At 38.3% G+C, this 12550-nt stretch overlaps 1 long non-coding RNA gene across 1 annotated transcript; it reads right to left on the bottom strand.

The window, feature by feature from the left end:
* Positions 1-6405: 6405 nt before the first annotated feature.
* LOC140181566 (uncharacterized) lies at positions 6406-10222 on the bottom strand. The gene is made up of 3 exons (XR_011876382.1): positions 9429-10222; positions 8697-8742; positions 6406-7440 (listed from the first exon to the last, which is right to left on the bottom strand). It is a non-coding gene; the product is annotated as an uncharacterized lncRNA (long non-coding RNA).
* Positions 10223-12550: the final 2328 nt, after the last annotated feature.

Here is a 12550-nt window from a genome sequence, read left to right on the forward strand (position 1 = left end):
TTTAATGTCACTAGCTTGACACCCTTCATTCTTTTTAAGAGGGTTGTAGGCTCTGAACCTCCTTTTCCTTGTTCCACTGTCCTCCTAAGTACATCTTTGCTCTGTGACCATTTGCTGTGAATTGACTCTTTGTTACTTCGTCCAGCAATTCAATACTCCCATAAGAAAAAACCTTGGTTTCCAAATATGGACCAGTCCACTTAGATTTAAGTTTTCCAGGGAACATCTTGAGTCTTGAGTTGTACAAGAGTACTTGCTGTCCAGGTTTAAATTCTTTCTTCAAGATCCTTCTGTCATGCCACCTCTTGGCTTTTTCTTTGTATATCTTGGTACTTTCATAGGCTTCTAGCCTAAATTCATCCAGCTCATTTAGCTGCAACAACCTTTTCTCCCCTGCTGCTTCAGAGTCAAGGTTTAGGAGTTTAGTAGCCCAAAACGCTTTGTGTTCAAGCTCTACAGGGAGGTGACAGGATTTGCCATATAATAGCTGAAAGGGAGACTTCCCAATGGGAGTTTTGAAAGCCGTTCTGTATGCCCAGAGTGCATCCTCTAGCTTCCGAGCCCAATCTTTTCTTGTACTTCCTACTGTCTTCTCCAAGATCTTCTTCAATTCCCTATTTGCTAGTTCAGCCTGAGCATTGGTCTGGGGGTGATATGGCGTGGTTACTTTATGAATGACTCCATATTTGTGGAGGAGTTTCTCCATCTGCTTGTTGCAAAAATGGCTACCACCGTCACTCACAAGACCCTTTGAAACTCCATATCTAGTGAAGATATGCTTCTTAAGGAATTGAAGGACAATTTGTGCATCACAAGTGGTTGTGGCTATGGCTTCCACCCACTTTGAGACATACTCTACTACTACCAAGATATATCTAAAGGAATAGGAAGGGGGAAAGGGTCCCATGAAATCAATTCCCCATAGATCAAATAATTCCAATTCCAAAATGAAGTTTTGAGGCATTTCGTTCCTTCTTGTCAGTCCTCCTGCTCTCTGGCATTCGTTACATTGGTGAACATACTCTCTGGCATCCTTGAAGATAGTTGGCCAATAGAAGCCACTCTGCAGTATCTTTGCAGCTGTTCTTTCTGGGCCAAAGTGTCCACCATAAGCTGAGCCATGGCAATGCCACAAGATATCCCTTATTTCACTCTCAAGGACACACCTTCTAATTACTCCATCAGAACATCTCTTGAACAGGAAGGGTTCATCCCACAAGAGTTTCCTTGCTTCATTGATTAACTTCTTCACTTGTTGCTTAGAGAACTCTTGAGGTATCTTCCTTCCCACTTTGTAGTTCGCTATGTCAGCAAACCAAGGTGCTTGCTGAATGTGCAAGAGGTGCTCATCTGGGAAGCTTTCATTCACGGGCTGGGAGGCTTTTTGAATTGTTTCTTGTGGTAGCCTCGACAAATGATCAGCAACTCGGTTTTCAGTACCCTTCCTATCCCTTACCTCAATGTCAAACTCTTGTAGGAGCAATATCCACCTGATAAGTCTTGGTTTAGCATCCTGTTTTGACATCAAATACTTAAGGGCAGCATGGTCAGTATAAACCACAATTTTGGATCCTATTAAATATGATCTAAACTTATCAAATGCATAAACTACAGCTAGCAATTCCTTCTCTGTTGTGGTGTAATTTTTCTGAGCTTCATTCAACACTTTACTTGCATAATATATGACATGATGCAAGTTTCCCTTCTTTGTCCAAGCACAGCGCCAATTGCAATGTCACTTGCATCACACATAAGTTCAAAAGGCAGCTCCCAATCCGGGGGTGTGATGATTGGTGCTGTTGTGAGTCTGTTTTTTAAAGTTTCAAAGGCATGCTGGCAGTTTTCATCAAAAACAAAGGGGTTATCAATCATTAATAAATTACTCAAAGGTTTGGCTATTTTTGAAAAATCCTTGATAAACCTTCTATAAAATCCTGCATGCCCCAAGAAACTTCTAACAGATTTCACATTAGTTGGTGGAGGGAGTTTTTCTATGATCTCAACCTTTGCTTTGTCAACCTCTATCCTTTTTCTTGAAACTTTATGACCAAGAACAATCCCTTCGGGTACCATGAAATGGCACTTCTCCCAGTTCAAAACCAAATTAGTTTCTTGGCACCATTTCAAGACAAGAGTTAGATGGTTCAGGCAAGCGTTGAAATTATCACCAAAAACAGAGAAGTCATCCATGAAGACCTCTAGAAACTTTTCGACCATATCGGAGAAAATGGAAAGCATACACCTCTGAAATGTGGCTGGGGCATTGCATAGCCCGAATGGCATTCTCCTGTATGCAAAAACTCCAAATGGACATGTGAAGACAGTCTTCTCTTAGTCCTTGGGGTCTACCACGATTTGATTGTACCCAGAATATCCGTCCAAAAAGCAATAATAGGCATGGCCGGCCAATCTTTCCAGCATCTGATCAATAAACGGGAGAGGGAAATGATCTTTCCTTGTGGCATCATTCAATCTTCTATAGTCTATGCACATTCTCCACCCGGTCACTGTTTTAGTAGGGATTAACTCATTCTTCTCATTAGTGATGACCGTCATTCCTCCTTTCTTTGGTACAACTTGAACCGGGCTCACCCATGAGCTGTCGGATATTGGGAAGATTATCCCTGCATTCCATAACTTCATTACTTCCTTCTGGACAACTTCCTTCATTGTGGGATTTAGCCTTCTTTGAGGTTGAACCACTGGTTTGGAATTGTCCTCCAAGAGGATCTTATGCATACACACTGCAAGGCTGATGCCTTTCAGGTGGTCAATGGTCCATCCCAAAGCATCTTTGTGAGCTTTGAGTACATCAAGAAGTTCTCCTTCTTCTTTTTTTGTCAGGGATGAATTAATGATCACTGGAAAGCTCTCTGATGTGCCAAGGAATGCATATTTGAGATGAGTGGGTAATGGCTTCAGTTCTTGTTTTCGTACTTCTTCATTCTTCCCTTGTTTTTCCTCTTGTTCAATGGAAATCTTGGCTACTTGTTCCTCTGTTGTCTCTTGACTTCCTTCTTGCTCTTGAGGATTGTCTTCCAACATTTCTTCCACTAAACTCTCTATTATATCCACTCTCATGTAATTCTCTTGCTCAAGAATGTGTTGCATTGACTTGAAAACGTTTATGACCATTTGTTCATTGTGGACCCTGAAGATTATCTCTCCTTTTTCTACATTAATGATGGCTCTTGCTGTGGCTAAAAATGGCCTTCCCAGAATGATTGAATTGTTTCCTTCCTCTTCAGTATCCAAAATCACAAAATCTGCTGGGAAAATAAACTCCCCAACCTTCACCAACAGATTCTCCACGATTCCATTGGGTGTTTTGATTGATCTATCTGCCATGACCAATGACATCCTGGTGGGTTTAAGTTCTTCTATCACAAGCTTTCTCATCATTGAAAGAGGCATTAAGTTGATGCTGGCACCAAAGTCACAGAGAGCTTTGTTAAGAACTATTCTGCCAATGGTGCATGAGACTACAAAGCTTCCTGGATCCTTGAGTTTTGGTGGAATGCCCCTTTGAATCACAGCACTGCATTCCTCGGTGAGCAACACGGTTTCCTTCTCTAGCCAACTCCTCTTCTTATTGATAAGTTCTTTTAAGAACTTTGCATACAGGGGCATTTGTTCAAGTGCTTCAGCTAAGAGAATATTGATTTCCAGCTTCTTGAAAGTTTCAAGGAATTTTGGTCCTTAGTCTCTTTGCTGAACCTCTGGGGGTATGGCAGTGGAGGTGTAATACTTTTTCCCACTTGCTGCTGTCCCTGAATCACTTCCTTTGAACTATGTGGCTGGTTGTCTTTCTCTTTGAGCTTCTCTTGGGCACTTCTTCTTGTTGTCATGTCTTCATTGCTAGCTTCCCCTTTCTCTGATGATTCTTTGTTGCTATCCAAAGGCTTCTTGGTTACCTTCTCGTTGTTGTCTACCAATGTCTTTCCACTCCTTAGTTGTACAGCTTTGCACTCTTCTTTTGGATTAGGAATGGTGTCACTTGGTAGTGAGCTTGAAGGTCTCTCAACAGAAATCTGCTTGGAGATTTGCCCAATCTGCCTCTCTAGGCTCTTCATGGAGGCTTCATGGTTCTTGGTTGTCATTTCTTGGTGTTTCCATATTTTGTCTATCAAGGTTTTCAAGTTAGTGATTCTTTGAGATTCTGGTGATGCTTGTGGTAGGTTGTGAGATGTGGATGGTGGATGGTAGGCATTTTGGTTGATGGGTTGGTTATTGGATTGATAATGGTTGGAGTTGGGGTTGTTGTTTTGAGGTTTTCTATAAGGGTTTTGGTTAGTTTGCTGCTGGTTGTGGTTTCGGTTGTTTCTTGAAGTGTTTTGGTTTGAGTTCCTCTGCCATGGTTGTTGGTTCTGGTTGTGATTGTCTCCCCATCTGAGGTTTGGGTGGTTCTTCCAGGATGGATTGTAGGTGTCACCATACACCTCATTTGATCCTTGGTTGTGCATATACTGCACTTGCTCTTGTTGTTGTTCTTCTTGATTCTCCTCATTCTGCCCCCAAGGGGTTGTTGGTTGGCTTGTGGCATTCACTGATGCTACTTGTAGGCCATCAATTCTTTTGGCCATTTGCTCAAATTGTTGTTGAATTTGCTGCTGCATCATTTTGTTTTGAGCCAGGATTGAATCTACTCCTTCCAACTCCATCACTCCTTTCCTTTGTGATGGTTGACGTTGCCTTTGGTGAGCAAAGAAATACTGGTTGTTGGCCACCATATCAATGAGATTTTGGGCTTCTTCTGCCGTTTTCATTAGTTGTAGAGAGCCTCCTGCTGAATAATCCAAAGCCTCTTGAGATTTCAATGTCAAGCCTTCATAGAAATTCTGCAATCTGTCCCACTCACTAAACATTCCCGGTGGACATTTCCTGATTAGAGCTTTGTATCGTTCCCATGCCTCATACAAGGGTTCAACATCCATTTGAGTGAATGTTTGCACTTCAGTCTACAATCTAATAACTCTTTGAGGTGGGTAGAACTTGGCAAGAAACTTGGTTACTAAATCATTCCAATTGTTGATGCTGTCTCTTGGGAAGGATTCCAACCATTGAGTGGCTTTGTCTCTGAGAGAAAATGGAAATAGCAGTAGCTTGTAACTGTCAGGGTGCACACCATTGGTTTTGACAGTGTCACAAATCCTTAAGAAAGTAGACAAGTGTTGGTTAGGGTCTTCAAGTGGCCCTCCTCCATAGGAACAATTGTTTTGAACCAAGGTGATGAGTTGTGGCTTTAGTTCAAAGTTATTTGCATTAACATTTGGGGTCAGAATGCTACTCCCACAATGTCTAGGATTTGCACACGTGTAGGAAGCCAAAACTCTCCTCTGTGGTGGATTATTGTTGTTATTGGCTGCTCCTTCAGCTCCATTTGGTGGATTTGTTAGATATTCCTCCATATCCTGGAACTCTTCTTCTGATTCCTCTTCTCCAACAACGTTTTTCCCTCTTTCAGCTCATCTTAATCTTCTGAGGGTTCTTTCGTCTTGTTCACAAAAAGTGGGTGTAACTCTCCTTGTACCTGAGATACAACCAAAGCATAAGGATCACATAATACCAGAAAAGTAATAACACTTCAATCCATGGCTGAAGTGAAATATTAGTTAGCTTAAGCAAAAATTCAAACAGTTAGCTGGTTAGCAATGAAAATAAAGAAACAGAAAAGAAAAAGTGCTTGATCTAGATGTCCACTTCACTTAATCATTGTCAATCTATTTCAATCCCCGGCAACGGCGCCAAAAACTTGATGTGTATTTTTGTGGAAAAACGAACGAATTCCAAACACACGAATCTCACCGGCAAGTGTACCGGGTCGCATCAAGTAATAATAACTCACGTGAGTGAGGTCGATCCCACAGGGATTGCAGGATTGAGCAATTTTAGTTTAGTGGTTGATTTAGTCAAGCGAATCAAGTATTGGTTGGGTGATTTGTGATTGCAGAAACTAAATTGCTTGAAATGTAAAGGGAGAGGGGTAGATTGCAGAAAATTTAAGAGCAAAGAAAGTAAATAAGTTGAATCTTAAAGAACAAGTAATGTAAATTGCAAAAACTTAGATTGCAAGAAATGTAAATGGCTGAATCTTAAAGTGCAAGAAATGTAAATTACTTGAATTATAAAGGGAATTGGGAAGTGGATTTGCAGAAATTAAACAAGGAAAAGTAAAATTCAACAAACAGAAATGTAAAAGATGGATTCAATTAAACCGGATCTCAAATGACAATGAAAATAAGCTTGGTGTAGCACGAAACAAGGAAATTAAAATTGAAAGATGTAGATCTCAAGACCCAAGAGACTAGATAACCAAGTCTAGATCTCAATGCCTTCCTAGATCCAAATTCAGTATTCAATTGCAAGAAAAGTAAAGATCCAGCAGTAGAAGAAAATAAGTGAAATCGCAAATTCTCAATGATGCAGTAAATCAAAACAGAGAGATCTCAAGATGAGATTGAGACAGAATTTCCTCAATTCTTCAACCCAAGATTCAAGACAAGTGTAAATGAAATTTAAAACAAGAAAACTAAGAGGAAGAGAATTAAATTCTCCTTCTCCAACACTCAAAATCTCAAATTAACTCCTCACCAAAAGCTCTCCCAAAATCACTTAGTAAAAACTAAAACGAAAAAGCTCCCTAAAAACTTAAATTCTAAGCTATTTATACACTCTCTTCAAATGATCTTCAAGCCTTGAATTGGGCCTTTGCTCTTGATGGAATTGGGTTGACAAAAGCCTCTGTTGATTGCTCTTGGAGTTGGAGAGAAACCCATTTGTGAACCGGGCCATGAACCAGAAAAGCTTGAGTAAAAGTTTGAGGTCAAACTTTTACTCAAACTTTTCATATCAGCTAGCCTTCCTTGCTGCCATCCACGTTTGAGCAAAAGTTTGAGGTCAAACTTTGAGCCAAACGTGGATCCCTCTTGCATGCCTCTTGGGGTACTACTTTGCCCTCTTGTCAAGTTGCCAATTTTATGTCCACTATAGACTATTATATATGGTTGGAAAGCTCTGAACGTCAGCTTTCTAACCCAATTGGAATCACCTCAATTGGACATCTACAACTCAAGTTATTCTTGTTGGAAGTATACCCCTTCATGTTGTTGTGGCGCCAACGTTTGCCTAAAAGCTTGAGGTCAAACGTTGGCGCAAGCTTTTGCTCTCCTGGGTGTTTTGTTGTGGCACCAACGTTTGCCTAAAAGCTTGAGGTCAAACGTTGGCGCAAGCTTTTGCTCTCCTGGGTGTTTTGTTGTGGCGCCAACGTTTGCCTAAAAGCTTGAGGGCAAACGTTGGCGCAAGCTTTTGCTCCTCCAGGGTGAATTCAATTCTTCCAAAAGTTTGAGCTAAAGTTTGAGGCAAACTTTTGCTCAAGCTTTTTGTTCTCTCCTGCTCCTTGCCATTTCTTCTTTCTTCAACGTTCTTCAAAGCTCTTTTCACCTATCATTAATCAACCAAGCACATCAAAGCTATGCTCAAAATCATGAGATTGTTATTCTTTCATAATATATGATAATTATAGCACAAAATCTCATGAAATTGCATTAATTTATCCACGATTGATTAAATCAAAGGAAACATGAAATTCTACCTAATTGGCTTACTTATGGCTCAAGAAAGTGCATAAAATCAATTGAAAACAAAAGAAAAAGACTAGTGAAACTAGGCTAAGATGACTTGTCATCAGCGGCAGTTTATAACCGCCGCTATTTCAGTGAGTGGATTTAAAAAAATAAATTGCAGCGGTTACAAAACCGCCACAAATTTATGTGTGGTTTTAAAAAAAATTGCGACGGTTTTGAACCGCCGCAATTTTTTAAACGAGCTTAAAAAAAACCTTACTAATTTCAATAATTTATACAATTTTTCTTTACTATAACCTATTTTCTTGCATCATGTTTATTAAACTTGAGATATTAATATAAAAAATACTAAATAAACAATATTAAACTCGTAGATAAATCCAAAATGTTAACTAGAAAAACACTTAATTGTAAAATAAAAAAACATGATACTCAAGCACTACTTGTATATATATATATATATGGGAAAAACAAAAATAAGGTGGTAAAATTAAGCACCTTAGAAAAATCCTAAATATTGAAACCCCGTTGAGAGTCATCATTGACAAATATAAACTATGGGACATATTTCATTTGGATCCTTGTGCAAGTCTTTGCATCTTATTTTGGTCATTGTTTGGTCATTGTTGAGAGTTTCCATAGTGACAGACGGACAGTAATATTGCTTTCTCCAATTATCGACCATATCAGTTGCATGCTAAACAAGGAAGGTAAAAGCTACCAACACTGTTTTCCCTTTGTAGCCATATCAGTTATCCACAAATCCTACGGAAAGTAATAGGATTTAAAAATTTCAAGAACTTTCTAAAAGAGAAAAAATTTTATATTTTAGATTCCAGCTAATTTTAGAATATCACTAAGATGAAGAATAAAAGATGGGAGGACAAGAGATCCTCCCATTGTCAAGTTTAGCGCCAACTTAAGCCCCTACATGGCAGCGACAAATCAGAAGATGCCTTTCACATCTGTCGGTGGACTTCTAACAAAATGTGAAAAGGCCAAACAAGAACACATTTAAATTTACTTCATAATATATATATATATATATAATAAAGAAATTGGTAATTATGGAATACTGAATCAAATGGAACTTTGAATTGTATAAAATAATACCATTAGGCCAACAAATGGAATATCCCTTGCAAGACTAGAGAAATATCTGCCAAAAAAAAAAAAAAGATTCATGCACCAAGTTATGAGACAAATAAACAAATTCAACAATTATCTTAATATAAGAAAAGACACGTCATCAGTAAGTTTTGTCCCTGCAAACTAAATTCTTGCAAATATCAAAGTTCAACCTAATTGTTAATTGAATATTAATATATTATGTAAGCAGCTCAAGACTTCAAGGCTTCCCCCCAATAGGATTCCATATAAATTGAAGGTTAGTTGACCCTGTTTCACTGAACTAATTTGTGTCGGTGATTGATATTTTTTTTAAAATATAAGTAAAAGCTAGCTATTCAATTATATACATATATATATATATATATATATATATATATATATATATATATATATATATATATATATATCACACGGTAAATTATTGTGGATCTAGAAGGAAACTAGATTTCATATAACGCAGAAATAGTTTGATTTCTCATTATGACATATTCATATCACATAGACTCATTTTACATCTCTGGTTGCTGTTTACCCATTCAGTGTCAACTAACACCTATTGACATTTACAAAATAATAAAATTGAATCATGAAAATAATTGCCTGATTGTTGCCTAGAATAAAATACTTCATCCAAAAATCTATCAAATTTGAAACAGGACCTCTAGCGTCATTATGTAAGTTATATAAGAGAAATTGAGTGTTTCTAGAGTATACCCTGCATATAAACCCGTTAATCCCTACGTTCTCCATATTGAGCAGCCCGCATAGAACATCCCTGTCTAATAACCATACAGTTTTGGGCTAGAATTCATTGCAATGCCATCATTCATGGCGATAGAACTCCAAGATGAATATGTTCTCTACACTTGCATCCGTTGCTTCATCACTTCGCATGGAACATATACAACAAAACGAAGAGAATATCCTGCAAATATACATTAAAATGAGGTAGGACATTATTCTTTGCAAAACCAAATGGTCACAATTTCACGGAATTCATGCTTAAAATACATTTGAATGTAGAAGGATGGAGTGAAAATAGGGAATGTATGACAACAAGCTTTGATACCTAAAAGGAGTATGAGACAACTTACTGTAACCTGCTGGAGAAATATTAAAATTAGGTACAAAATTAAAATGGGCGCTGAAACAGAAACAGAGGGGTGGGACTTTGGTATATTCAGTCACATTGCATTTTTTCCTTAACATAACACTTAGTGAGTCAATATGAATAACTTCAGAAGGTACAAAAGTTTTAGATGCTCCAGATTAGCTTACCAACAGCTCCAGCAAACATTAAGGTCTTCCATTCCAGCCAAAGATCAACCATACTATCATACAGCTTTAACCTGCATATTTTCAAATTATAGTTTCTCTGCAGTCTCACCAACTAAATTATTATCATTAGCTTTCTAGTTGATACTCAAGACTAATTGGTTTAATATTTCTTTTCTTTCATTAAGAATGATTTTTGAAATTCTCTTCAAAACCCTACCTCATACGGGATGATTACTTCATCTTGATTCAATAAAAAACGTCAGTCATTATACCCAATTGCAAAGACAACTTCATAATCCAAAACTAAAAATGGCCATGGATCGATGCCATTTTTTCCAAATTACTATCACATTAGCATACAAATAGTTAAATAGATCATAGATATGTCAAGAAGCACAGACTTCAATGTAGAAGATAGAGGCATAAAGAACATTGGCCTAAGTAGTTTAATCAACAAAAAGGAAAGGATCTGAATTTTGATCTCACTCAGTTTCATTTTATATATGTATATATTAATAACTATTGGTATGTGATAAACCTATCACTAACTATTGGTATGCGAATTCCCGATCACTAACACAAAACAAAACAATAAATTCATACCAAATCAAGAAGAAAAGGATTAATGTGGACCAATTTGAATTCTGAATCCAAAAGAAAAATAGAACAAAATTGAAAGAGGGGTTTTGTATATACCAGTAATCTAAACGAAGAAGCTGATCGATGATGGTCCCACCGGCAATGGGAAGCGCAATGCAGCTGGTACTGACGGGCAGAAAGGAACGGCAGCAAGGATTTACGTGCGGAGGTGTGTTTCGCGCCTCTGCCCCTTTTGTGTTCGCGCGAGGAAGATAACAAACTACGAATCTGAATCTTGTCAGCTTTGAAAGTTGAAACACAATAGAAAACTTCAATAATGGCATAGCAAAATCACACAAGTACTGAGATAGAGAGCTTCAATCACAGAATAATCTAAGTTCATCCCATGACATGGATGAAATTGCCACACAATGCTAAATGAAACTTCCAAATTATAAAAACAAAATCTAAATTCTATTGGAACTGATCTCAATAAAATAATATTTAATTAAATTAAAGGCAAAACCTTCGATCTAAAATGGAAGTGAATTGAATTAAAAAATAGGGAAAACAGTGATAATCTTCGGAAGGGTCAGCTATAGCATCAAGAAGGGGAGAATAAGAATACATCAAAGACCTCAAATCAGAGAGTGTGTTTCTATTTTCTTCTACTTTGTTTAATTTTCTAAATCACAGTTTAGGTTAGCCTCCGAAATAAGTTCAACTCACAAAAGAAAAAGGAAGAACCTGTGATGCGTGGTGGAGGCAACGAGGGTGACAGCGACAGAAGTCGGAGGAGATAGTGGTAGATTCAAACCACGCACAACGTATAAGGAGATGGCGCTCAGATATGGCTAAAGAGACGAAACAGAGGAGCATGTTGTCACAGATTGCAGAAGCAGCATTGATGAAGCTCGGGAAAGGAGGGTTAGGGTTAGCAGGGTTTGGGGGCTTTTTCTCGAAGTGGGAAAATAGGATAAAGGTGTGTGTAACGAGGCGATGGCAACAAAGGTTCATAAGACAGTAGAGGAAAATATGGCCAAGAACAATGTAAGAGAACTCAGGGAGGAGAAACAAAGATGGTGATGAGGGTTTCTGAAAGAGGAAAAAAAGAATGAAGATTGAGAGAGAAGAAACTGGTCGAACCCTGAGGAAAAAGTTAAAGGCAGACAGATTTAGCATCGATTATTATTCCAACCGTCGACAAATCGCGGCATATAGCTGCTCTTCTTAAAGCTATCGCCAAACTGCGATCAAACAGCCACAAAACTGGTAGATAGCAGCGTTTTCGCTAACCGCCTTGAATTGCCCGTCGCTATCTACCGCGTCTTTTGTAGTGACTTCCCCATTACAGATAGTGGCATGAGGTTTATACTTGACCCTAGGTCACATAGAGCCTTTTAAAAGGTCATGTTGCCTATGATGCAAGGAATCATGAAGCGTCTAGGATCTGGAAGCTTCTGAGGTAGCCTCTGCTGAACCAAGGCATGGAGTTCCTTGGTAAGCAGTGGAGGCTCTTCCTCCAGAGGCTTTGTACCGAATAACTTGGCATTCAACCTCATAAAAGCTCCTAGGTACCGAGCAACTTGCTCTTCCCTAGAGTCTTCATCTTCATCAAAGGATGAGTATTCATCAGAACTTATACACTACAGAAGTGCATGCAAAGGAACCTCTATGGTTTTTACATGAGCCTTGGCTTCCTTTGGTTCTGGGATAAGGGTTTCTTGAGTGGGAATTGAGCACTCAAGGGGTGTGCTTTTACTGGCATTCAATGCCAGCTCTGTTAGCTCTTTAGGCGTTAAACGCCCTTGCTGTGCACTGATGAGCGGATATTTTATACGCTTTTTTGGGGTTAATTTCATATAGATTTTAGTATATTTTAGTTAATTTTTAGTTTATTCTCATTAGTTTCTAGGCAAAATTCATATTTCTGGACTTTACTATGAGTTTGTGTGTTTTTCTGTGATTTCAGGTATTTT

The sequence above is a fragment of the Arachis hypogaea genome, chromosome 18 (genome assembly GCF_003086295.3).
Source record: "Arachis hypogaea cultivar Tifrunner chromosome 18, arahy.Tifrunner.gnm2.J5K5, whole genome shotgun sequence".
Lineage (NCBI taxonomy): Eukaryota > Viridiplantae > Streptophyta > Magnoliopsida > Fabales > Fabaceae > Arachis > Arachis hypogaea.